Consider the following 26,366-nt stretch of genomic DNA (forward strand, 5'->3'; position numbering starts at 1 on the left):
GAACGCATACGTTCATGGAACCATAATGCTGAAAAATAAGAAAGGATGTAAAGTCAGAAAATCAACGTCCAAAAAACAAGCTTAACAAACCTAACACATTCCCTAACCAATTCTAATCGAAGTTCCATATTAAAACCAATCATGCATAAACATATAAGGCCAAATATTAATTACTCAATAATCCAAAATAATAGAAAAAATTAACAAAATAATAATAACTACAATTGATATGTCATCTCAGCCGTTAATCATGATATGGTCGCACAATCGTTAATCATCATCCATACTTTAGGCCCTCTCTTCTTAGAAATCAAGTACGACCTTACCTGAACATGATCTGTTCTATAGGCTTGTACCACTGTATCCTTGATTTTTTAGGAAACAGGAACTAAAGTCGGGATGATGGTCAACAGACATGCAATCAGAGTGTAATTAACGGACATAAATACGGAGTCTCGAATTTGAATCCCAAACAAACACTACGCCAAATAAGCTATTTAATAGCACTTTTTTTTGATTTTGATAGCGCTTAAAAGTGCTATTAACCACGCCGCTATTGTAAATGTTTTTTGTTTAATAGCGCTTTAAAAGTGCTATTAAAGTACCGGTTTTTAATAGCGTTTTTCCTTAAGCGCTACTAAAGTGGGCATTTTGCGTGTTTTTTATTTGATTTTGATAGCACTTTCAAACTAAGCGCTATTATAGTGCACATGTATGATAGCACTTTTAAACAAAACGCTAATATATGGCACATGTTTGATAGCACTTTTAAAAAAAACGCTAACATATGGCACATGTTTGATAGCACTTTTAAAAAAAGCGCTAACATATGGCACATGTTTGATAGCACTTTTTTAACAAGTGCTATTATTGGATGTTCCATTAATAGCACTCATTACAAAACGCTATTGTAGTACCTTTTTTTTAACACAATCATTCTTTTGGTGTGCAAATATCAAAAAGCTACATTCAATTCAATACCAAATAATGTTTTAAGTTACTCATTGCATACATATTATGATCCATCAATACCAAATGACATTTTTAACCAAATCCACTTGTTTAAATATCATAACATATATAGAGGACATTTAGTGTACTTAAAAAAAGAGGGCATTTGCATAGCCAAATTTATAGATGCATGCATGCATTCCAACTAGAACATACCCCAAAATCATAACTCCTAACACGCCCAGAGTAGCTTGGAAGATTTAGAGCCTCGAGTAATATGTCCGTAGGACTAGGGTCTTGTCTCTCTTCTTCAGTTAGAGCTTATGTTAACTTCTCCTGAAATTGATAAGTATAAAAGAAACAATCAATAGTAAGACAATTTAACATGCATTAAAGTAATGCTCTTAAACTTTCTGATATTTTTACTACTCAAAATTGAATATGAAAAAAAATAAATAATAACATTCAAATACAAAATAACTTTAATTCGTTAAGCAAACCTGTTTCTGAAATAGATTGATTGTCAAGAGACTTCGTAATTCCACTCAAAATAACATGACCCATTAACTTGAGCTGATCAATTTTTTCCTGCATTTATATTTACAAATATTAGAGATGATGAAGGTACAATGCTTCAGTATGGGACCAAAGTATGTGTAAAACAACAAGATTCAACATGCTTCAGTATGGGATAAAAGTATAGAACTCTAGTCATCACCATCTTCCACCTCAACATGCTACCAGTTGATAGATTCAACTGGTATTAGGAAGAAAATAAAGAAACTCTACAGACACAAATGCAAAAAGAGTGCCCCAGAATTAATTTTTTTAAAGACCCTATAATATAACCCACCAAAAACATATAACTTTAGGGTGAATTTTATAGCACTCGTATCCTTTCCTCAACAAACTTTCATTCAGTTTCCAACTAACTTGCAAATCTCACCAACTTATAGGCCGCCTGATGGTTACATTATGAAGTAATTCCCTCACTACAATTTCACACATATACAATTTTTTACTATAATTCATTTCAAAGTTCAAACTAGAATTTATATTGAAAAATTCATGTGGTATCTTCAACTGAACCATTTCTATTTAATGTTACGGGCAAAAAAGAGAATTTGTATCTACAAGTGAAACTTATGACAAAAACCAAAAGCCAAGTAATATCATACTCACATGCTTCAATGCCCACACAGTAAATTCCATTTCCAATTGCTTCAACCTTGATGTGGTACCTTTACCTTTAAAATTCAAGAATATGTAATAGTTTAGATAAAACAGAAAAGAAATTAATAGAATGGACAAAACAATAAAGTTTGGACAATTGTCCCAATTTTTAATCCATACACATTTGTCTCTTGAAATTTGGATAATGAACTCATACACAATAGATGAAGGCTATAATTTGTTCTAGGGGCATAAATCATTTTATTATATTGACATCCGTGATGAATGAAATATTCCAAATGATTATGTGGACTTTGACTCAAAATCGAAGCAACTGGCCCAGCGGTGTATAGAGAAGGAAATATAGAATTGAGAGCATTCATAATATCATTCTCAAGTTCATTAGAAGTATTCAAAATCATCGCAGAGGCCGCGTGACATTTATCTCTCATTTCAGTGGAAAATTTTACATACAAATCATTTGGATCTGTTATCCTAGCTTATTAAAGTAGTAATTTCCTTCAATCTAAAGTTTTTAAAACCCGGATCCAGTCAGCTTTAGTGTCCAAATATTCATTTGTTTTATAACTCGTATCTACGTATCCTGATTAAAAAAGTTTATAAATCGAAATTGTGTATTCGAATTTCAAAACGGATGTAAAAATAATAATGATCATAAATAATTAACTTTGAGTGGTAGTTCACCAGTCTAAAACAATTTTGAAACGTAACAAGAAGACAAGAATTAACCTACACTACATGGAGAATAGAGAACAATAGGGAGTGCATGTTCTTCAGCAGATTCTATTGTAAATGGCATGTAACACTCAGAAACAAAGCAAGTAACAGGTGGGATGAGACCAACAGAGGCAGATTCATGATGTTTAGCAAGAAGTTCTCTAAAGAATTGGTGGAAGTTCTTCAAGATTGATTCAATAAGAGAGTGTATCTAATATATTTTCTTATGCAATTTTAAAGTGAGTATATATATCTATCTATATATATATATATATATATATATATATATATATATATATATATATATATATATATATATATATATATATATATATATATATTGTAATTCTGAATCAATTTTGAAAAGCATAAACAATTCTACTTGAGAGCTACCAAACATATCATAATCAATTCTACACAACTACAATCAATTCTGGATGCTCTAAGCATGAAACCAAACAAACACTAAATATTATAAAGTAACTGTGAAGTTTGCATGCATTTCTAGGTGGGCTATAAGATTCAAAATATATATTTAGAACTAGAAAAAAACAATAGAGAAGGATAATTTCAACCTTCCTAGTTCCATCAAAAGCCGTGTGAATTTCTTTCACAGCAAGTGCCTTGAAATCTGCATTTTCACTCAACATCTTCTTGAAATCTTTGTTAAAACCTAAATCACAAGACAAAAATAATAAGTAAAAATTCCGGACTTATTAGTCTATTCAAATTACACAGTTCAAAGCTCATAACCAATTGCTCAATATACCAAGGGGAAGGATATGAAGAACTAGTTCATTAACATTACTGGTTGATTATACACTACTAGATACCGGTATTACAAAATCAATAGTTTCTGCCTAGTCTCGAATACATGAAGGAGAAGAAGAAATCACCTTCCAACATCAGTATGATGCACCCAAATATTGTTTCCGTACATACACTTCCATAACATCATAGCTTGCCCTGGTCTGTATATATGTGATTGAACCCATTTATGTATCCATTGGCACCAGAACAAGGGACACCTTTATCAACAACGCCAATCGATAAGTCCGAATCCATCAGAAACTGACGAGTAACGGTTAAACCGAAAGGTAATTCTAAAGGCTAAGAAGTTAGGGCTCTCTCACAAAAAGATAATTATACTTTAATAAAAACTTGAAAGATATAGCATTTATCCATTAAGAAATACCTCTACTTGTGGATCATGCCACTAGAAAGCCAAGCTACTTGAAACTGGAAATTACAAAAACAAACTATGGAATATCCCTCACAATCCCAAAATCGATGTTCCAAACTAAATCTTCAAGTTTTGTTTTTAGTTTCTCTTTACTCACTAAAGCTGAACATAACATACACAGAAGTCTACAAGATTTTGCCATATTTAAATTTTGATAACTTAATCAACATGATTGGAATATACAAGCCAGTAATCAACAATAATAAACAATTAGGGATCCTAAGATTCTCTTTTAATTAATCAACAATTAGGGATCCTAGGATTCTCTTATAATTAGTCGACTATCATTAATTTCAAATCCCTTTAATTTTACAACGCAGAGCAATAAAATGAGAAAAGAAAGATTACCCGATATAAATGAAGATAGGGACGATGGTGGTGAGATGACGAAGGGATGAGTTTGACGGAGAATGAGTTTTGTTCGTTCTTTCTTTCAGTTGTTTCTTATTTCTATTCAAGTGGTGAATCGGAGGTGAATCTGAATCGATCGTGTTTTCACTTTCCAGTGGCAAATCGATGAATCGATGGTGAAGAGTATGTGTTCTGGGCTGATGAAGGGAGAAGAATGTGTGGCTGGGTTGGGGGTTCGACGGCGTGAGTGAATCGAAGGAAGGAAGGTTCGACAACATGAGTGAGTGAATCGACGGGGAAGGTTTGACATCGTGAATGAATCGACGGCGTGAGTGTGTTCTGGGCTGATGAAGGAAGGTTCGCGTGAGTGGGTTCTGGGTTTGGAGAGAGAGAATGGGTGTTTTGCTTTTTGGTGGTGAGGGGCCAAAAATTGTGCGCCAAATGAAAATTGTCTTCCAAAAGTGTTTTTTTTTTAATTTAATTATCTTATTAAATATTTTATAAAGTTCAACATAGGTTACATAGCCCTTTCTAGGAAACGATAACATAGGATAGTAATTTAATAGCGTTTTAAAAAAAAGTGCTATCTTAGTGAAGAATATTTATAGCGCCTCGAATGAAGTGCTATCTTAGTGAAGTCAAATAATAGCGTTTTTCTATAAAGTGCTATCAAAATCACATTGTATGTAATTTATGATAGCGCCCGACTATAAAGTGCTATTATAGATCTGTTTTTTCCTTTTTAATAGCACTTTCTTTAAAAGTGCTATGAAATTAGGTGATACAAAAAATCAATTTTGGCGTAGTGAAATATCGAGTTTGTCTAATATAAAGTTTTAACTTCATTAATATCTATATGAAATCTATTCCAAAACGCTAGATCCAAACCAATGATAAACATTTAGGTATTAAAAAATTAGAAAATATTTCAAATCATAGAAATGTATTGGTAAGTTACTAGAGAAATTATCTGGTACGAGGATGTAACTATCTTGTTCTGAGCAACTTTTCCTCGTTTCTGTCGCAGAGTCTTGAGTGAGTCCCACAAAGATTAAAAAAAATATATTCACTTTCAGCAAGAAAAAAAACGTGAAATTAATGAAACTAAACTCAAACAAAAGAATAGAGTTTCACCTTTATCGCTGTCGTCTAAAGAAATTTTTTCAGAATTGTTCTTTGCACTAAGCCAGCTCCTAATAGCTAATTTCGACCATGACTGCAATACCAAAAAGAAAATGAAAAAAAGAGTTTATGTGTCAGTGAGGTTAGAGGAAAATAGTGTATTATTATTGGCATAGCCATAATAATGGTTAAGATATTGACTTCCAAGTTCCTGGAGTGGAAATGTACATATACTAGTATTGAGAATCCTTGTGATGTAAAAGGAAAAAATCGTCGAAAGAATATACATTAGTGAGTAACTTACTTATAACTGGAACTTGTCTTACTCCTCCTAAATCTAAGGACACCGAGGGATCGTTAATCATGAAAGGGCTACAAGTGTAACCAGAACCCGGTGCCATGAATGTAACATTCTTAGGTGATTGTCCAATTGAGTTTTCTTTTTGATCCAAGTTTCTTACTTCAAATTCAAATGAAGTAAATGAATTGAGAGAATCAGTAGCTCGGGCAGAGACGCGGCCACCGCGACAACAATGGTTGGACATGTTTTGTGTGACGTACCATGGAATTTCGGCATCAACCTTTGGGTTACTGAAGATTTCAGCAGCTTTGTGTCTCTTATTTGTAGGGATAGGCTCACCTGCTGGTGTATACGCATCGCAAAGACCTTCGCAAAATAAAATAATCCAATTAATTTCATAAATTTCTGTACTTTTTCAATTTCAATCAACATGGCATGAAATGAAACAACTTTCAAGTATAATAACACTTCTTACCATTATATTGTTTCCGCCATGGAAAGGATCTTTGAAAATTTCTTGAGGACTAAGGAGGAAAAAAAAGGAAAAAGTTAAAAAAGAAAACTGCAACTCATGCGGCAAAACTAGTAACTAATAACATCTTAGAAGTATCGGTACAAAAAATCTTACTATAGGATCACTTCACTATCTTCACCAAGGGCTTGTCCAGTGCTAGATCTATCATAATTCCACTTAGGAAGCTCAGAGGGATGCGAAATAGGCTTTGATATGGTATGAGAATAAAAAACATACTTATAAGATTACAACGAAAAGCATAAGATAGTATCAATATTTATTAACATACCCTTGATTTGCTGCGCACATCAATTCATGTTCCACCAATCCTGTTTCAGAAAAAGTATCACAGATTTAACAACCTGGTATCCTTATACATAAGCTATGATGTAGAAGAACAAAAATTAAATCAACCAATTTATAAGCAAATTATTAATGTTATTGCATTCTAGTACAAACCAATTGATAAGAAAATTATTAGTGTTATTGCATTCTAGTACTAACCAGAACAGAAAAGAACAAACACAACTGAGGCAAGAAACACAACGAGACACAACCGATGATCAATCAGAACAAAAAAGGACCCAACAAGAAACTGAGATTAATGATGTAAAATTTAGATCTAGAGAAGCAAAAGAGAATGAGACAATTGAACCTGGTATAGAATAATCTCACTACAACAGAGTTGAAACGAAAAAGAGAAGCAAAACCCCTAATTCCAATCTAATAGCAACTTACCAGTAACCAACATACATACCCTACAATCACAACATTTAAATCTAATCCTATCAAGAGTTAATTCATACAAAATATAGGTCATGATAATAATCAAAGTTAAAAAATCAAAACCTCTTAATCATCAGGCGTGCAAACAGTCTCATTTAGTTTCTCTATATTCCCAATGGTACATGGAACCTTCTTTTCGAGGAGCTATAATAACACCAAAAAAAAAAAAATCAAAACAAGAAGCTAAACAACAACAACAACAATGGCAATTAAATTCGATTTGTTAAGAGAAAGAGAACGAGGCTAACCTTTTCCCAAACTCGATAGCTCTCTTGACAGCCATCGATTAAGCTTCGCATGAACTTCCGCTTATCACCCGTAGCCATAGTAGGAGTAAGAGATGTATGGGTTTTGGTGAAATTAGAAAGACAAGTATTTTAATTTGTGATTGAATAGGTGTCCATGAAAGAGAGGGAGATGAAAATTTTGGAGCTTTCAAAAGAAGGCAAATGTTTGAGCGTTCTAAACTTTTTTAGGATTTGTTAGAAAAATTGAGGGAATATGAAAATTTGGGAGAAATTTGAGTTAATGAAATTTAGAAATGTAATTTTGATTAATTTTAATTAGTTACATATTTGCTCTATAACTTTTGAATTTATCAATTTTGCAAACTCATTTGTAATATTCATTATCAATTTTAATTTTAAAATATATTTTTATATATTAAATTAGTTTAATAAATATATATTTTAGGCAATTTAGTCTAAGAAAAAAATAAAAGAAGATAAAACTAAAAAACTTTAAAAAACTAAAAAGTCTTGGTAAATTAAGCACATGGATCCTCTCCAGTTTTTTTTCATTCAGCTTCTATTCTGCTCTAAATCCTATGGCTGATAAGTAAGAAAAATATAATAATATAAAAAATGGGTAGACATGAAATATAATCTAAAGGCTGGAAATACTGCTGAACAAAGGGAGTAGAGGAAAAGCTGGAGAGAATCCTAATCCGTAAATTAAAATGTCTAGTATTTATACTTTGAAAAACTTAAAAGTTTATAGAATCAAATTAAAAATAAAATAAATTTTGAATAAATAAATTATGAATCTAATTTTAAGAAAACTACATTACAAACCTAAAATTTTAAAATAAATATTTGATCATCTTCTATTGACTATCTTCCATGGTTCACACATAGTTGACCATCATCTATGCATCTCTGACATAGTTCACACGTGGTTTACCATCATCTATTGATTATCTTCCATTGTTCACATATAGTTGATCATCAATTATGCATCTCTAACATAATTTACACATATTTTACCATCTTCTATTGACAATCTTCCATTGTTAACACATATTTGACCATCATTTATGCATCTCTGACTTAGTTCACACATAGTTGATCATCTTCTATTGACTATCATTTAGGATTCACACATAGTTGACCATCATCTATGCATCTCTAACATAATTCACACATAGTTTACCATCTTCTATTGACTATCTTCCACGGTTCACATATTGACTATCTCTAACATGGCTCACACGTAGTTGACCATCTTCTATTGACTGTCTTACATTGTGCACACGTATTTGACCATCATTTATGAATCTCTGACATGGTTCACACATAGTTAACCATCATATATTGACTATCTATAACATAATTTACATATAGTTAACCATCTTCTATTGACTTTCTTCCATGGTTCCCACATAGTTGGCCATCATCTATGCATCTCTGACATAGTTCACACATAGTTGACCATCGAAGATAGTCAATATATGATGGTCAACTATGTGTGAAGTATGTTAGAGATCCATATATGATAGTCATCTGTTGACTATCTTCCATTGTTCACACATAGTTGACCATCTTCTATTGACTATCTTCCATGGTTCACACATAGTTGATCGTCATCTATTGACTATCATTAGTTGAATCTCTAACATAATTGACACATACTTTACCATCTCCTGTTCACTATCTTCCATTGTTCACACATAGTTGACCATCATCTATGCGTCTCTGACATAATTCACACATAGTTTACCATCTTTTGTTGACTGACTTACATGGTGCACACATATTTGACTATCATTTAAGAATCTCTTACATGGCTTACACATAATTGACCATCTTATATTGATTGTCTGACATGGTGCATACATATTTGACCATCATATATGCATCTCTGACATAGTTCACACATACTTGACCATCTTCTGTTGACTATCTTCCATTGTTCACACATAGTTGACCATCATCTATGCATCTTTGACATAGTTCACACATAGCTTACCATCTTCTATTGACTATCTTCCACAGTTCACACAAAGTTGACTGTCATCTATTGATTATCATTTGTTGAATCTCTAACATAGTTGACACATAGTTAACCATCTTCTATTGATTGTCTGACATGGTGCATACATATTTGACCATCATATATGCGTCTCTAACATATTTCATACATAGTTGACCATCTTCTATTGACTATCTTCCATTATTCACACATAGTTGACCATCATCTATGCATCTCTGACATAGTTCAGACACAGTTTACCATCTTCTGTTGACAGTCTTACATGGTGCACACATATTTAACCATCATTTATGAATCTCTTACATAGTTTACACATAGTTAACCATCATACATTAAATATCTTACATGCTTCACACATAGTTGACCATCATATATGCATCTCTGACATAGTTGACCATCTTTTGTTGAATATCTTCCAATGTTCACACATAGTTGACCATTATCTATGCATCTCTAACATAGTTCACACATAATTTACCATCTTTTGTTGACTGTCTTACATGATGAACACATATTTGACCATCATTTATGAATCTCTTACATGGTTCACACATAGTTAGCCATCATACATTGACCATCTTCCATGGTTCAGACATAGTTGACCATCATATATGCATCAGTGACATAGTTGACCATCTTATGTTGACTATCTTCCATTGTTCACACATAGTTGACCATCATCTATGCGTCTCTGTCATAGTTCACACATAGTTTACCATCTTCTATTGAGTGTCTTACATGGTGCACACATATTCGACCATCATTTATGAATCTCTTACATGGTTCACACATAGTTAACAATCTTATATTGACTGTCTGACATGGTGCACGTATTTGACCAACATATATGCATCTCTAACATAGTTCACACATAGTTGACCATCTTCTGTTGACAATATTCCATTGTTCACACATAGTTGACCATCATCTATGCATCTCTGACATAATTCACACATAGTTTACCATCTTCTATTGACTATCTTCCACGGTTCACACAAAGTTGATTGTCATCTATTGACTATCATTTGTTGAATCTCTAACATAGTTCACACATAATTAACCATCTTATATTGATTTACTTACATGGAGCACACATGTTTGACCCTCATTTATTAAACATATGGTGTCTAATATATGTTCAATTAAGCAAATATTTTGTCGGTCCGTCATAAAAATAGGTTCGGCCCGTCGTGTATGGCTATAATTTTTAAATTCTTTTGTATTGTAAATTTAAGAATTCGATTGATATTATATAATTTTATCATATAATATAAAATAAATTTAAACACAGTTAAGTTGTATAAGTAATCTCTGACTAATCTTGGACAAATAACAATGGTTGAAAAATTTAAAAGAATTTTAAAAAAAAATTGAATGTGATAAGTAAATTGTAAAAAATAAAATAAAATTGAATTTAGTAAGTAAATTAATTAATTTTTAATTGAGAAAATTATGAAATTGTGAGGGCAAGGTGTTGTTTTAATGCTGTCAAAATATTGTGAATCAACCACAACTTAAAGTGGAAACATAGAAATCAAGCACATGCAACCAAGACAGGCATTTTTGGCCACAAAACACCAATAGGTAGACTCACACATATCATAGGTCGACCTATTGCAAGCCCCTTTTGAAGAAATTCAGGTGAAGGTTGAATGCGTCGACGCATTACCTTCTTAGGTCGACGCATTGCTATTTTGAGGAATTCACGGGAATGCGCACGCCGATCCTTCAGGTCGACGCATCAAAGTTTGGCTACTCAAGTGCAAGAATAGAATGCGTCGACGCATTGCCTCCTTAGGTCGACGCATTGCCTCCTTAGGTCGACGCATGGACTTTTGGGAATTTCACGGGAATGCGCACGCCGACCCCTTAGGTTGACGCAAGTGTCACACATGGCTCATTTTTCAGGTGCAAAGCATTCAATAGGTCGACCTATGCAGAGAGCAGGTCGACCTATCGCTAATAAATCCTGTTTTCTGCTGTTTTCCAATTGGCTTATACATTGTAGGTGTTATAAATACTCAAGTGGTCATTCTCAAGCAATTTAACAAGAAACGTGAAATATAAACTCAGCTTCTTCTCATCTTCAACCTTTCGCTTATTGATCGAGAATCACACATAATCATCTTTCTCGATCGAAGTAAGGAACGTGTGTTGATAAGGTTCGACGGTAGAGTTTGTCTTGTTCGAGATTCGACGGTAGACATTCATCTTGTTCGAGTGAAGATTGTTGAGGGTGTTTATTGTATAAAACCTTAGGGTTTTTCCTTCCTCATCAAAGATTTTTTTCGAAGGTTTTTGACGATCGATTCGCTTTGGTAATCAATTCAGCCGTGCATAAGGGTTTGAGAGATTGAAGATCCACTCAACAAACTTGCTACAACCGGGGGATTGAGAAAGGAATGATCGGGGTCTTGATCGTTAAGATCTTAGACATTGACTTGATTCGACTTGAATCAAGGGGAGGATCGAATTGTATTTCAATTTTACTGCATGTGTGTAGTTGGTGATTGGTACTTTCTATCCTTGTTAAACATTTTGCAATCAAATAAAACTTTCCTAATTTCATTTGAAATTAGGGGCAGACGTACTCCTACGAGGACGATAGAGGAACTACCTAAACAAATATCGTGTTCCTTATTGCTTTTACTTTATCGCATTTTCACTTGTTTTCGTTTATTTCCATTATTGAACAAAAACTAAGGTTAGGTAAAATATCGATCACCAAGTGTTCGATAAAATTACTCAATCAAATTTTTGTTCATATTTTAGTGAAAACGTTCATTGTGAGTAATATACCATGTAGTGTGTAATTGAGACAATCGAGATATTCGTTGAAACGTAATTCATCACTTGACATTTTCATCTGTTCGGTTTAATGCACATATCCGGTCCCCGATAACATAATCATCTTAGACGATTAAGTGATTCAGGGAAGTCACGTTTCAAATAGCTAAAATTTTCTTAAGTCGAAAAAAGGTGGTCTATTCACCCCCCCTCTAGACCAGTCCTATCGTCTAACAAGTGGTATCACGAGCTCCGGTTCATTCTAGTGCTTGATATAACTTTTTAGAAAATGGAGAACGGTCAAAAAGGGGCGTATACTAAAGCGCCTGTTTTCACTGGAGAAAACTATAGTTATTGGAAAGAATGTATGTGCATTCATATCAACTCCGTTGATAGAAAAATTTGGGATGTCATCGTTAATGGTCCTATGGCTATCACCATAACCAACGATGCTGGTATCACAAGACCTAAACCTCAAGCATAATGGGATGAAAAAGATGAAAAGAATTACGGGTATGATTGGAAAGCTAGAAACATGATTATAGCTTCCTTAGGGGTCGATGAGTACTTTCGTGTGTCGCATTGCCAATCGGCTAAGGCAATGTGGGATGCATTACAAGTCGCCCATGAAGGAACTAATGATGTTAAGCTAGCTAGAATCAATACTTTAACACAAGAGTTTGATCTCTTTCATATGAAGCATGGTGAAACCATTGCGGATATGCAAAAGAGATTTTCTCACATTATCAATCGATTACACACTTTGGGACATATTACTCCAAATGTCGTAGCTACTAACAAAGTTTTGAGATGTCTTAGTAGGGAATGGCAACCGAAGGTCACGGCAATCAAAGAAGCCAATGATCTCACTACATTGGATCTCACAGCTCTATTCGGAAAGCTTGAAGAACATGAGCAAGACCTCATGAACCTAAACAAGCACGAAAAGAAAGAAAAGTCAAAGGACACGGAAAAGAAGTCTATCGCTCTAAAGGCTTCAAGTTCTAAGTCATCCACCAAAGATACATGTGATAGTTGTCATACCCCAAAATTCGCCCGTCTTATTTCATCTTCAAGGGTTCAAGGCTCAATGGAAATTTTCCAACCAAAGCCTATTCTCAAGGAAATTTCATTCTTTACAACTTTGATGTTGGGCCCAAAATCAAGAAATGCACCATTTGGAAGATATGGTACAAGAGATTACAGGTCTTTTTAAAAGTCAACAAAAGACGCCGTTTGAGTCAAAGCGCATAACTTGAGCATGGAAGCTTCAATGAAGATGAAAAAAGGAGTGTTTAGAAGACTCTTTGAGCTTTATGAAAAGTCCAAGAGCATCTCAAGATGATAAAAATTGATCAAGATACAAGTTGCGGAAGTCGAACAATTTTGAAGAAGTACACGAAGAAAAATGATTGCCAAAATCAATTTTCTTCCAAATGGGCCCAAGTTCTTTTGTTCCAAACTTATTCATAAGCCCATCTATGGTCTCTATACTCAATAGCATGCCCCTTTCTATTTTATTTTATTTATTTTGGAATTATTTCCATTTAAATAGAAATTAAATTAAACAAAATGTGAAAGTAAGTCACAAATTACACATGGGCTTTGTTTTCACTTGGCTTGAGGTCCAAGATAGCCCATAATATATGAAAATTCGTGCACAAGCTTAAAGAGAAGGAAAAAGGAGCAATTTTGGAAAGTTTTGATAAAAAATATTTCATCAAATTTTGTACAAAGGAGGAATTGATTTTCTTTCAAATATGGAACCCTAATTATGTGCTATATATATCTCACAACATGGGCAAACGCGAAGGGGGTTTTGCTGGAGGGAAAGAAAAGAGAACTAGGGTTCACGAGGCTTGAAGAAAATTTCAAGAGTTAGGGCAAGAGGCTTCTTCTTACACAGCAGGTTTTAGTCACGAGCAAGGGTTCGATTAGTCTCCTGGGGTTCCTAAAGGCCTGCTAACGTCTTCAAGAAAGGCCAATCGCATCCAGAACGCTGGTGTTTTGTTAGCACCAAAGGTAAGTTTTTCTTGAAATTCAAACTCATTGATTCAGGTGTTTCAAACGTATTTGACTTGCATGGTTGCATTTAGGAAGTTAATTAAGACCGTTCTGGGCTACCACATGTAAGCTTCGACGTGAAACTCGGTCCCTGCCATTGTTGGCCGTGACCTTATCACCTTCTCCGTATTCGCACTTACAGGCTTTTTCAGGTCTCGAAACTGATCGCGACTTTACGTGTCTATAAATCTGATAACTGCAAGTGCACAGTCGTGTCGTGTAGTTTTAAAAGATATCGAATCCACAGGGACTATGAATCGATCTACCGTTATCTAAGGTTACTATGTAAAGCTAGGGCTACTAAAATTTCGATTGTTCCTAAGGGAAAGTGAGTGAAAAATTAAGAATATAAAAAAAGACAGATATCAGTATGTATTTCGTTTAACTTAAGGTGATCCGAAGGTCCATTGGCTTTTGCATAATTTAATTAAAAATCTTTACTAATTCAATTGATTAAAAATCCTCGTCTCAAACTTTCGCTCTATTGATTTAGATTACTGTCCTAATCCTAATGTACGCTTTCGCCATCCCATTAGATTTTAGAAAAGCTTTTTGGAAACAACTTAATTAATAAAATGCCCGTTTTATGAAGTTGTTATCTATTTAAATCTCCTAATCTCAAACTTTCGCTCTGTTGACTCGGAACATGCTAATATCCCTAACGTACGCTTTCGCCATCCCGTCGGGTGTAAAAACAATTTTTGAAAATAAATAAGTTCTAATTAGTTTTAATACGCTTTCGCCATCCTTAAAACTAATGTCCTATGTCTACTATCCAGTTAAAGATCTCAAACTTTCGCTCTATTGATTTTAACCTTTGACCGTCTTAAGACCTCAAACTTTCGCTCTATTGGTTTTAAGACTTACTAATTAAATTAGACATACAAACCAAAAACAAGTGATAGTTAATAAAATATAATTAAGCCAATTTATTTCGGATCCCTACGGTTAACTTACTTTACATACCGATATCATAATAATTTAGCCAGACATATTAATATGGTTAAACATGCATAAATCGGTTCGGTTCATAATAATAGGCATAGTAAACGGCATACAATATATCATGCAAATAAATATGAATAAGGCAGTAAATAAAAACCTGAATTAAATAAATGGTAATTGAATCTTCGAGTACTGAACTTCCACCACAGGTTGGCTGGATCGTTCTTCGAATGGCAGGAAATAAAACAAGGAAATAAAAGTAATAGATCTAACGTAAGGCTAGATCTATAAAAAGTTCACAACAATTTCCAGTGTAGAAATCGTTGTGAGAAAATAAGTGTTTGAATGAAAGCAGAATAAAGAAATACGGTTCGCGGTACAATTTCGGCAGCACTTCGTTGGTAGGAAATCGGACTCTTTGGAAGTGAGGTAGCAGGTCCTATTTATAGGAGAGGTTTTGCTGTGACGTTGCGTGAAAAGTGGGGATTTTTGCAGACTGGGTGTGGAGACGTGCGTCTCCGTTTCTTCAGGAAGCGGCCTTGACTGACTTGAGACGTGCGTCTCAAGTGGAGAAGATGTAGGAGCAGTTGGAGACGGGCGTCTCCTCTTGGTGACGTGGCAGAAGAACGTTGGAGACGTGCGTCTCCACTTGCTGGGAAGGTTTGGGCCACGCGCCTTTGGTTCCATAGTGGGCTGAACTGTCTCTTTTGGGCCTTTTGGGTCCTAATTGCACCCCTCTTTCACTTTAGCACTCCTTTTTCATCTTTTAGGCATAAATATTGGTCATTTAAGCTCCATTTTCTTTCCTTTTCGCAAATAGTCGTAATTAAAGTGTAAAACCTGAAACAAAGCAAATACTCGCGTAATATCATAATAAATTAACATAATAAACGGAAAATGCTATAAATATCTATGGATTTTAAGCTAAATATACGATATAAAATCGTGTTATCAAATTCCCCCAGACTTGAACCTTTGCTTGTCCTCAAGCAAAATAATAAGATAAAGATAAATGAAACACACTTCCACCACGTCGTTCGATTATACTCAGCTACTTAGTGTTCTTATTTGAAAATAATGATAATGATCCTAGCAATAAACTTAAAGTAACAACACTAAATAACTCCCAGTATACATACCAATCCGAATCATGCCATTATAGCTCGACCTTTTTGTACCGCGAACCGTATTTCTTTATTCTGCTTTCATTCAAACACTTATTTTCTCACAACGATTTCTATACTGGAAATTATTGTGAACTTTTTATAGATCTAGCCTTACGTTAGATCTATCGCTTTTATTTCCTTGTTTTATTTCCTGCCATTCGAAGAACGATCCAGCCAACCTGTGGTGGAAGTTCAGTACTCGAAGATTCAATTACCATTTATTTGATTCAGGTTTTTATTTACTGCCTTATTCATATTTATTTGCACGATATATTGTATGCCGTTTACTATGCCTATTATTATGAACCGAACCGATTTATGCATGTTTAACCATATTAATATGTCTGGCTAAATTATTATGATATCGGTATGTAAAGTAAGTTAACCGTAGGGATCCGAAATAAATTGGCTTAATTATATTTTATTAACTATCACTTGTTTTTGGTTTGTATGTCTAATTTAATTAGTAAGTCTTAAAACCAATAGAGCGAAAGTTTGAGGTCTTAAGACGGTCAAAGGTTAAAATCAATAGAGCGAAAGTTTGAGATCTTTAACTGGATAGTAGACATAGGACATTAGTTTTAAGGATGGCGAAAGCGTATTAAAACTAATTAGAACTTATTTATTTTCAAAAATTGTTTTTACACCCGACGGGATGGCGAAAGCGTACGTTAGGGATATTAGCATGTTCCGAGTCAACAGAGCGAAAGTTTGAGATTAGGAGATTTAAATAGATAACAACTTCATAAAACGGGCATTTTATTAATTACGTTGTTTCCAAAAAGCTTTTCTAAAATCTAATGGGATGGCGAAAGCGTACATTAGGATTAGGACAGTAATCTAAATCAATAGAGCAAAAGTTTGAGACGAGGATTTTTAATCAATTGAATTAGTAAAGATTTTTAATTAAATTATGCAAAAGCCAATGAACCTTCGGATCGCCTTAAGTTAAACGAAATACATACTGATATATGTCTTTTATTATATTCTTAATTTTTCACTCACTTTCCCTTAGATAACGGTAGATCGATTCATAGTCCCCGTGGATTCGATATCTTTTAAAACTACACGACACGACTGTGCACGTGTAGTTATCAGATTTATAGACACGTAAAGTCGCGATCAAGGAAGTGATAATTCCGCCAAGCAAGAATGGGTTTGTAGCGGGGGCGTTGACTAAACCTTGGATGTGTTGGAACATAAACGGTGCGGCATTGAAACGGATATTGTTAAGCGCACAGTAAAGGAAAAATAATTCATTTTGGTTTACCTTGTGGTTGTTAGATCTCGCAAAAATAGTATGCCCCAAAACACGTTGAAAATAACGTATAGCGGGGTTTTGAATGTGAGAAGCATGAAGAGCTCTCCAACCGGTAGGATTTTCTCCAGTGAGATTGAACCAAAATTCAAAAGCGAGTTCCTCCCAAGATCGACCATTGAGTTCTTGAAAGATTGAGCGGTGAGCATTTGGTGCATGATTAAAATGCAAATATGAAGCTACGACATCTTGATCTAGAGAATATTCACGGTTAAACATCCGAAATTGGATGCTACCGGTTGAGAGTGGTTGATTAGAGGGAGTGTCGTAGTTGAAAGACCTCAAAAATTCTAAGACGAGCGGCTCATAAGTAGGTACGGGTTCGGTACAAAGATGGTGGAGGCTAGATTTAGTGAGCAAACGGGTAACACCATCAATGAGACCCAGAGTTTCTAGACACTCGGTGTTCACAAATTTTGTGGGAACGACCGAACGTTCGTAGAAGGCGACATATTTTGTTCGTTGAGCATCATTGTCGTCATCTCGGAAGATAATATTTGAAAGGTCGGGAGGTGGTCTCTCGGGACGCTCACTACGGATGAATGAACGTGGAGGCATGGTGAGTATGAAAATGAAAAATAGAAATGGAGTGTAGAAGAATAGAGAATGGTATGAAGGTTGTGAAGAAGAATAGTGGTGGTGGTGTGGTTTTATAGTGAGGTTTGAAAATGGTGTGGTTAATGGAGAATTAAAATGGATTAATGGTGGTGTTTGAAGTTTGAATGGAGTAGAGAATTGGGAAATGAATAGAGTTAAGAGGTGAATGATGGAGGATGAATGAGGTTTATGGTGTTTAAATGGAATAAATAGGGGGAAGAATGAAGAAGATTGAAAGATGAATTTTTGAAATTCAAATTCAAAATTCTAAATGGGAGTTATGGTGGTGCTGCAGCGTGGTCAACAATGCAGACTGCTGCCCTTGGGAGACGCGTGTCTCAGGCAGTCAGTCTGCAAGGGGACAAAGCATGGAGACGTGCGTCTCCTGTCCTCTGAATGATTTTTTGCTGGTCCCACATAGATGGAGACGGGCGTCTCCTGTTGCAGGCAAGTGGTTCACGCATGCAAGGGACCAGACAGTGCTGACAGATGCCATAAATTGTCCATCAGTTCAGAGCAGTGTCGAATTTTAATACTATTAACAGCAAAAAGTGATAAACAGGCAAATATATAGCAGTCAATAGCAGTGTAATGTAACACAGTAGCAGTAATAAAAAGAATATCGCATTGAAAATTAAACCGGTACTGAGTGTTAACATAAGCAAAATGTAAAATGCAGAAAAATGAAAATCTAAACTTATGAATAAAAATTGCTAAAACTAGAAATAAAATCTAATCATCTAATACGGTAACATCTAGCCACGTCTATTGTTATGCTCATTAGACTGAATGTGTTTGAAAACTTCGTCGAACTGAGCATTTACGGTGTCGATAAAATCGAAGAACTGCATTTGCAAAGTGTGTAGCTCGTTGCGCACATGTTGGACATCTTGTTGTAGTGCAGTGATGGCTTGCTCGTGCGTGTTCAGATTAGGCATTCTTTGATTCACCGATGCGGTAGATGTAGCTGGTTGTTGTTGCTTGAGTTCGACATCAGTCATATCAACAGTGTAATCATCAACAGAATCTTCAGAACGAGTCTCAGGCTCATACTCAGATATAGGTTCATCAACAAGAAGAGGTTCGTAATCAGGAATGGGTTCATCTTCAGGATTAGGTTCATAGTAACCAGGAGGAGTGTCAGGCTCAGATTCCGATACATGCATTTCCTCATCAAAATGTTCATAGGCTTGAGGGGTTTCAGGTGAGGGTTCTCTTTCAGGAATTTGATCATAGAAAAGCCAGTTGGCAGGGTTGTGCACACTCGTCCTAGGACTCGGTAAAGTGAACTGATCCAAAACTTTGTTATCAATGAGTAAATCAAACTGATCAGGTCCAAGGTTACCGATGATACCTCTGTTAAAATAGAAGTGAATGTCCATAGAATCGTGGGAACCAAGAGGTGTCAATCTAAGCAAAGGTACTCTCATTCCTATAGCATTAGCAATCATAGTGACAAATCCGCCGATCCTAATAGGTGAAACTTCGTCATGCGTGATGCGCTCGAAGTTTGTTAGCATGAATGCGATGGCATTGACCGGGCGATTCTGAGAGGTACAAAACATGATGAACAACTCTTCTCTAGAGACTTCAGTGACATTATCGGGTTTACCAAAAATGTAGTGAGCAAGGATCTTATGGAAGTATCTGAAGGCGGGGTTATGGATGTTCTCAGATTGAAATTCATTCTCTTCAGGGTTGTCGTTTCCAGTGATCTTGCCCCAGTATTTTTCCAACTCCCAGTAAGCAAGATTGTCTTCAGTTACTTTGGTGTATGCATCTGATCCATGAGGTAGTTCTAACATTTCAGCAAAATCTCGGATGCAGAAATTAAACTCCATACCAAAGAGTCTAAAGAGAATAAATCCTTTTCTCAGTCCTTGTCCACAGTTTGGAAGATAGGTCAGGGAGCTCAAGAATTCCAGAGTGAGCTTCCGGTAAGTGCTAAACTTGCGGAACAAGTGAGAACCAGTCCAACCAATTTGGTTAAGTAGGTGTAGGATGCTTTCTTCGATACCAAGTTTCACCATAGTTAGTTGGTGAGGATAGCAAGTCAAATCCATGTGTCTTTCAGCCAGCTTATTAAATCTTGCTTCTTGTCCTCTACCACGGAACACAACTTCCATATTATCAACTTCTTGCATCGTAGTTAGTAGTTAAATGAAAAACCTAGAAGTTGAAAATATTAAGATTAAGTTAGAACTAGGCTAGTGTTCATTTTTAAAAATAAAATTAAATAAAATAAATGAAATAAAATTAAGTAACAAGTTATAATGATAATTATAATTATAAAAAGGAAGTATTTTCTCGAATTAAGATAGCGGTTATAATTATAATAATTATTATAAGATGTATGAAAAAATAAAAAAATGATTAAAATTAGAATAATTAAAAATAGAATAATTAAATGAAAATTAAAGGTTAAAAATTAAAAATAAATAAAATAAAAATAAAAAGAATAAATAAATGTGGGTTGTCTCCCACCAAGCGCTTTGTTTAATGTCGTAAGCTCGACGATTTTAAAATAGAAAACTATTTTTTCGAAAGAGCGGGCAGTTCGTCAAGTTTAAAAACTTTGATGTTTTCATCGTATTCGAGATGATGGTAATACTTAAGACGTTGCCCATTTACGACAAAAGGTTTGACGGTTTCTCCTTTGATTTCTATCGCTCCACTCGGAAATATGTTAGTTATTTCGAAAGGGCCAGACCATCTAGATCGTAACTTACCAGGAAATAATTTTAGTCTAGAATTAAATAAAAGTACTTTATCGCCTATGCTAAATTTTTTCCTAGATATACGCTTGTCGTGCCATTTTTTCGTTCGCTCTTTATAGATTTTGGCGTTTTCGTAAGCGTCTTGTCTAAGTTCTTCTAATTCGTTTATGTCTAGAAGTCGTTTCTCACCAGCGGCAGTGTAGTTTAGGTTTAAGTTCTTAATGGCCCAATAGGCTTTATGTTCTAACTCTACCGGTAGGTGGCATGATTTTCCATAAACGAGTTTGAATGGGGTAGTTCCTATTGGAGTTTTGAAAGCTGTTCTATAAGCCCATAAAGCTTCATTTAGCTTGGTTGACCAATCTTTCCTAGATATAGCAACAGTTTTCTCCAATATTTGTTTTATTTCGCGGTTAGAAACTTCTACTTGACCGCTTGTTTGTGGATGGTATGGTGTGGCTATTCGATGATTCACTCCATATTTTCGAAGGAGTTTCTCAAGTATTCTTGAAATGAAATGGGAACCACCATCGCTAATTACCAATCTTGGCACACCGAACCTAGGAAAGATGACGTTTTTGAAGAGTTTGATAACTACTCGTGTATCGTTTGTAGGAGAAGCAATAGCTTCTATCCATTTCGAAACGTAATCGACGGCTACGAGTATATATTGATTTCCAAACGACGACGGAAACGGTCCCATGAAGTCTATTCCCCAGACGTCAAATATTTCTACTTCTAGAATGCCTTTTTGAGGCATTTCATCGCGTCTTGAAATGTTTCCGGTTTGTTGGCATCTATCACAGCTTAGTACAGCAAAATAAACGTTTTTCCACAGGTTGGGCCAGAAGAGTCCAGATTGAAGGATTTTGGCGCAGGTTCTAGATGTGCTATGGTGTCCTCCACACGGTGCAGAATGGCAGTGTGTTATTATGCTTCTTATCTCTTCCTCGGGTACACAACGTCTAAAGATTCCATCGGGGCCTCTTTTGAACAGGAGTGGGTCGTCCCAATAGTAATGTTTTAGGTCATGGAAGAATTTCTTCTTCTGTTGGTAACTTAGATCAGGAGGAAGCACACCAGCAGCTAGGTAGTTTACGAAATCTGCATACCAAGGTGCGTCAGATCGGGCTAAAGCTATTTCTGCTAATTTGTTGGTTTCAGAGTTTGGACGGTACGGTTCGAATTCATTTGCTTCTAATTGGGCGATGAGTCTTTCCTAAGGGAAATCGTCGTCAATTGGTACTTGTTCGGGTTTCAGATTTTCCAATCGAGAGAGGTGATCTGCTACGACATTTTCAGTACCCTTTTTATCTTTAATTTCCAGGTCGAACTCTTGTAGTAACAAGATCCATCTCAAAAGTCTTGGTTTGGCGTCCTTTTTGGTTAGGAGGTACCTAATGGCGGCATGGTCAGTGTATATGATTATTTTGGCTCCTACCAGGTAAGAACGGAATTTGTCTAATGCAAATACGACAGCTAATAATTCTTTTTCTGTCGTGGCATAATTCATTTGAGCTTCGTCTAGGGTTCTACTCGCATAGTATATGACATGTAGTTTCTTATCTTTTCTTTGCCCTAGAACGGCTCCTACAGCATAATCACTCGCGTCGCACATTATTTCGAAAGGTTCATTCCAGTCGGGAGGTTGCATAATTGGCGCAGAGATTAATGCTCGTTTAAGTGTTTGAAATGCTTCAGTGCATTTATCGGTGAAAATAAATTCGGCGTCTTTCATTAGTAGTTCAGTTAAGGGTTTTGTAATTTTAGAGAAATCCTTAATGAATCGTCGGTAAAAACCAGCGTGTCCCAGAAAACTTCTTATTTCTCTAACGGTTTTGGGAGGTTGAAGGTTTTCGATAATTTCAATTTTTGCTTTATCAACTTCGATCCCTCTATCAGACATGATGTGTCCCAGTACAATTCCTTGTCAAACCATGAAATGGCATTTTTCCCAATTAAGGACTAGGTTTACGCTTACGCATCGTTTGAGTACCATTTCAAGGTTTTCTAAACATGTTTCAAAACTTCCTCCACAGACAGAGAAGTCGTCCATAAAGACCTCCATTATTCCATCTAGGAAATCGGCAAATATTGCCATCATACATCTTTGGAAGGTCGCGGGTGCATTGCAGAGCCCAAAAGGCATTGGTCTATAGGCGAATGTACCATAAGGACAGGTAAATGTGGTCTTCTCTTGGTCGTCAGGGTGGATAGGAATTTGGAAAAATCCGGAGTATCCATCCAGATAACAGAAATGCGAGTGTTTAGCTAGGCGTTCCAGCATTTGATCTATGAAAGGTAAAGGGAAATGGTCTTTTCGGGTAGCTTTGTTTAGCTTCCTATAGTCAATGCACATTCTCCATCCAGTTTGAGTACGTTGTGCTACAGATTCTCCTTTTGCATTAGTGATTACAGTGACTCCTCCTTTCTTTGGTACGACGTGAACAGGGCTAACCCATTTACTATCGGATATAGGATATATTATTCCAGCTTCTAGCAGTTTTTGGATTTCCTTTTTAACCACATCGCTCATAATAGGATTTATTCGCCTTTGATGTTCCCTAGAGGTTTTACTATCGTCTTCGAGCATAATGCGGTGCATACAGAGGGAAGGGCTTATACCTTTCAGATCTGATATGTTATATCCTAAGGCGGTAGGGTATTTTCTTAGGACATTAAGTAATTTTTCAGTCTCAGTTCGTCCTAAGTTGGCATTCACTATAACTGGTCGGTTTAGTTCTTCGTCTAGATATTCGTATCTAAGATCGGTAGGAAGTGTTTTCAGTTCTATAGCAGGTTTCTTAGGTCCAGGTATAGGATCGGGAGTTAAGGCTAAGCATTCACTCAGGTGATTATCTTGATATTCCTCACGCCAGTTGTCATCTTCAAGAATTGGCGGCATAGGAATTCTTAGGATCTCGGTTTCCTTATTTGGTTCGGATTTTATTTCTTTGACACACTCGTCGATTATGTCAGCAGAACAGCATGTGTCAATTATAGAAGGTGCTTTTAGGAATTGGGAAAGGATAAATTCTATTTTCTCTTCTCCTACTTCGAAAGTAAGCTTTCCTTGCTTTACATATATAATTGCACCAGCGGTTGCTAAGAATGGTCTTCCTAATATGATCGGGATGTTAGAATCTTCTTGGATATCCATAATGATAAAGTCAGTTGGGATGTAGAATTGACCTACACGAACAGGGATATTTTCTAACATTCCTACAGGGTATTTGACTGAACGGTCAGCTAGTTGAAGAGACATTCTCGTTGCTTTAAGCTCACCTAGACTGAGTTTCTTACAGGTCGAAAGAGGCATCAAGCTAACACTAGCTCCTAAATCGCACAAGGCTTTCTCTATGATGGTTTTTCCTATTACGCAGGGTATAGAGAAACTACCAGGGTCTTTCAGTTTCGGAGGCATGTTATTTTGGATGATAGCGCTACATTCAGCGGTAAGCGTTACGGTTTCGTTATCCTCGAGTTTCTTTTTGTTTGATAAGATTTCTTTTAGAAATTTAGCGTACGAAGGCATTTCAGTTATGGCTTATGTGAATGGTATGGTTATGTTTAATTGCTTCATAAGTTCTACAAATCTTTTAAATTGCGCTTCGGTTTTTGATTTAGCTAATCTCTGAAGGTAAGGAATTGGTGGCTTATAAGGTGGTGGTGGAACGTAAGGTTTCTCTTTTTCAGGTTCCACTTCGTTATTGTTCTCATCAGTCTTAGCAGTTTGTTCGTCAGTTGTTTTCTTTTGGGTTTCCTTTGGCTCTTGTTGTGACATGGGTACGTTTTGAGTTCTAGGATCAATGGGTCCATCGTAATTCGTTCCACTTCGTAGTGTTATTGCGTTCGCATGTCCTTTAGGATTGGGTTGAGGTTGAGCAGGAAACGTGCCAGCAGGGGCAGCAGTAGGTGCTTGTTATTGAGCTACTTGTGAGATTTGAGTTTCTAGCATTTTGTTATGAGTAGCTAAAGCATCTACTTTGTTTGATAGTTGTTTTAGTTGCTCGCTATTGTGGATGTTTTGATTCAGGAAGTCCTTATTGGTTTGTTGTTGGGAAGCTATAAAGTTCTCCATCATGATTTCTAGATTTGACTTCCTAGGGGTGTTTTGAGCAGCTACAGGCGCTTTTTGGTAGCCAGGTGGTACAGCAGGTGCTTGTCCAGGCGCGTACAACGCGTTGTTGTTTTTATAAGAAAAGTTCGGATGGTTTTTCCATCCAGGGTTGTACGTGTTAGAATAAGGGTTTCCTTGAGCATAGTTTACTTGATCAGATGGAATTCCAGTCAAGAGTTGGCATTCAGCAACTACATGTCCAGTCAATCCACAAATCTCGCAGTTAGGTGTTACAGCAGCAGCGGTGGCTGAAGGAGTGATGGTTAAGTTCTCGATCTTTTGAGTTAAAGCGTCTACTTTAGCGTTAACGCGGTCTATACCACTTATTTCGTACATTTCTCCTTTGGTTTGGGCTTTCTCTAGAGCGGCTCGTTCTCCACCCCATTGGTAATGGTTTTGTGCCATGTTCTCTATGAGTTTGTATGCTTCATCATGGGGTTTGTCCATTAATGCTCCGCCAGCAGCGGCATCTATAGTCATTTTAGTGTTATATAAGAGACCACCATAGAAAGTATGGATGATCAGCCATGGTTCGAGTCCATGATGAGGGCATATTCTAAGCATGTCCTTGTAACGTTCCCAAGCTTCGAAGAGTGATTCGTTATCTTTCTGGGTAAATCCGTTGATTTGACCTCTAAGCATAGCAGTTTTGCTAGGCGGAAAGTATCTCGCTAAGAATACTCTCTTCAATTCGTCCCGCGTAGTTATGGAATTGGAAGGCAGGGATTGAAGCCACGCTCTCGCTCTATCTCTCAAGGAGAAAGGAAAAAGGCGTAATCGAATAGCTTCGGAACTAACGTTGTTGGCTTTGATAGTGTCGGCGTATTGCACGAACACAGATAAATGGAGATTGGGGTCGTCTACAGGGCTTCCAGAGAATTGATTCTGTTGAACAGCTTGGACCAACGAAGGTTTGAGTTCGAAATTGTTTGCCTCAATCGCAGGTGGTGCGATACTTGAATGCGGTTCAGCGCGCGAAGGAGCGGCATAGTCTCTAAGAGGACGAATAGCAGCCATCTCTAACTTCGGGTGATTTGATTAATTTGATCAGTAAAAATCAATTCCTGATTAATCGGAATTGGTGCTACTTCGGGAAGATTGCGAGCTCGACGTTTGACGTTAATGAAACGTTCGATCTCGTTAATTCGTTGTATTAAATCTCCTCCTTGTGAACGAGTATTTGGCATACAATCGTTCAGAAA

General features: G+C 36.0%; 1 long non-coding RNA gene, 1 other non-coding gene and 1 pseudogene across 3 annotated transcripts; 2 read left to right on the forward strand and 1 right to left on the reverse strand.

Moving 5' to 3' along the window:
- The first annotated feature begins 316 nt into the window (after positions 1-316).
- On the forward strand, positions 317-416 carry LOC131593891 (small nucleolar RNA U3; annotated as a pseudogene).
- A 590-nt stretch (positions 417-1,006) lies between these two features.
- Positions 1,007-4,852, reverse strand: LOC131662411 (uncharacterized). Of its 2 annotated transcripts, XR_009301559.1 has the most exons (6): positions 4,454-4,852; positions 3,759-3,890; positions 3,438-3,535; positions 2,134-2,198; positions 1,452-1,539; positions 1,007-1,287 (listed from the first exon to the last, which is right to left on the reverse strand). It is a non-coding gene; the product is annotated as an uncharacterized LOC131662411 (long non-coding RNA). The 2 variants fall into 2 exon arrangements; XR_009301558.1 differs by lacking the exon at positions 4,454-4,852 and having other exon boundaries at positions 3,759-3,977.
- Positions 4,853-25,699: 20,847 nt separating this feature from the next.
- Positions 25,700-25,806, forward strand: LOC131593700 (small nucleolar RNA R71). Its single transcript, XR_009281084.1, has one exon. It is a non-coding gene; the product is annotated as a small nucleolar RNA R71 (small nucleolar RNA).
- The last annotated feature ends 560 nt before the right edge of the window (positions 25,807-26,366 follow it).

This window comes from Vicia villosa, linkage group LG3 (genome assembly GCF_029867415.1).
Source record: "Vicia villosa cultivar HV-30 ecotype Madison, WI linkage group LG3, Vvil1.0, whole genome shotgun sequence".
Lineage (NCBI taxonomy): Eukaryota > Viridiplantae > Streptophyta > Magnoliopsida > Fabales > Fabaceae > Vicia > Vicia villosa.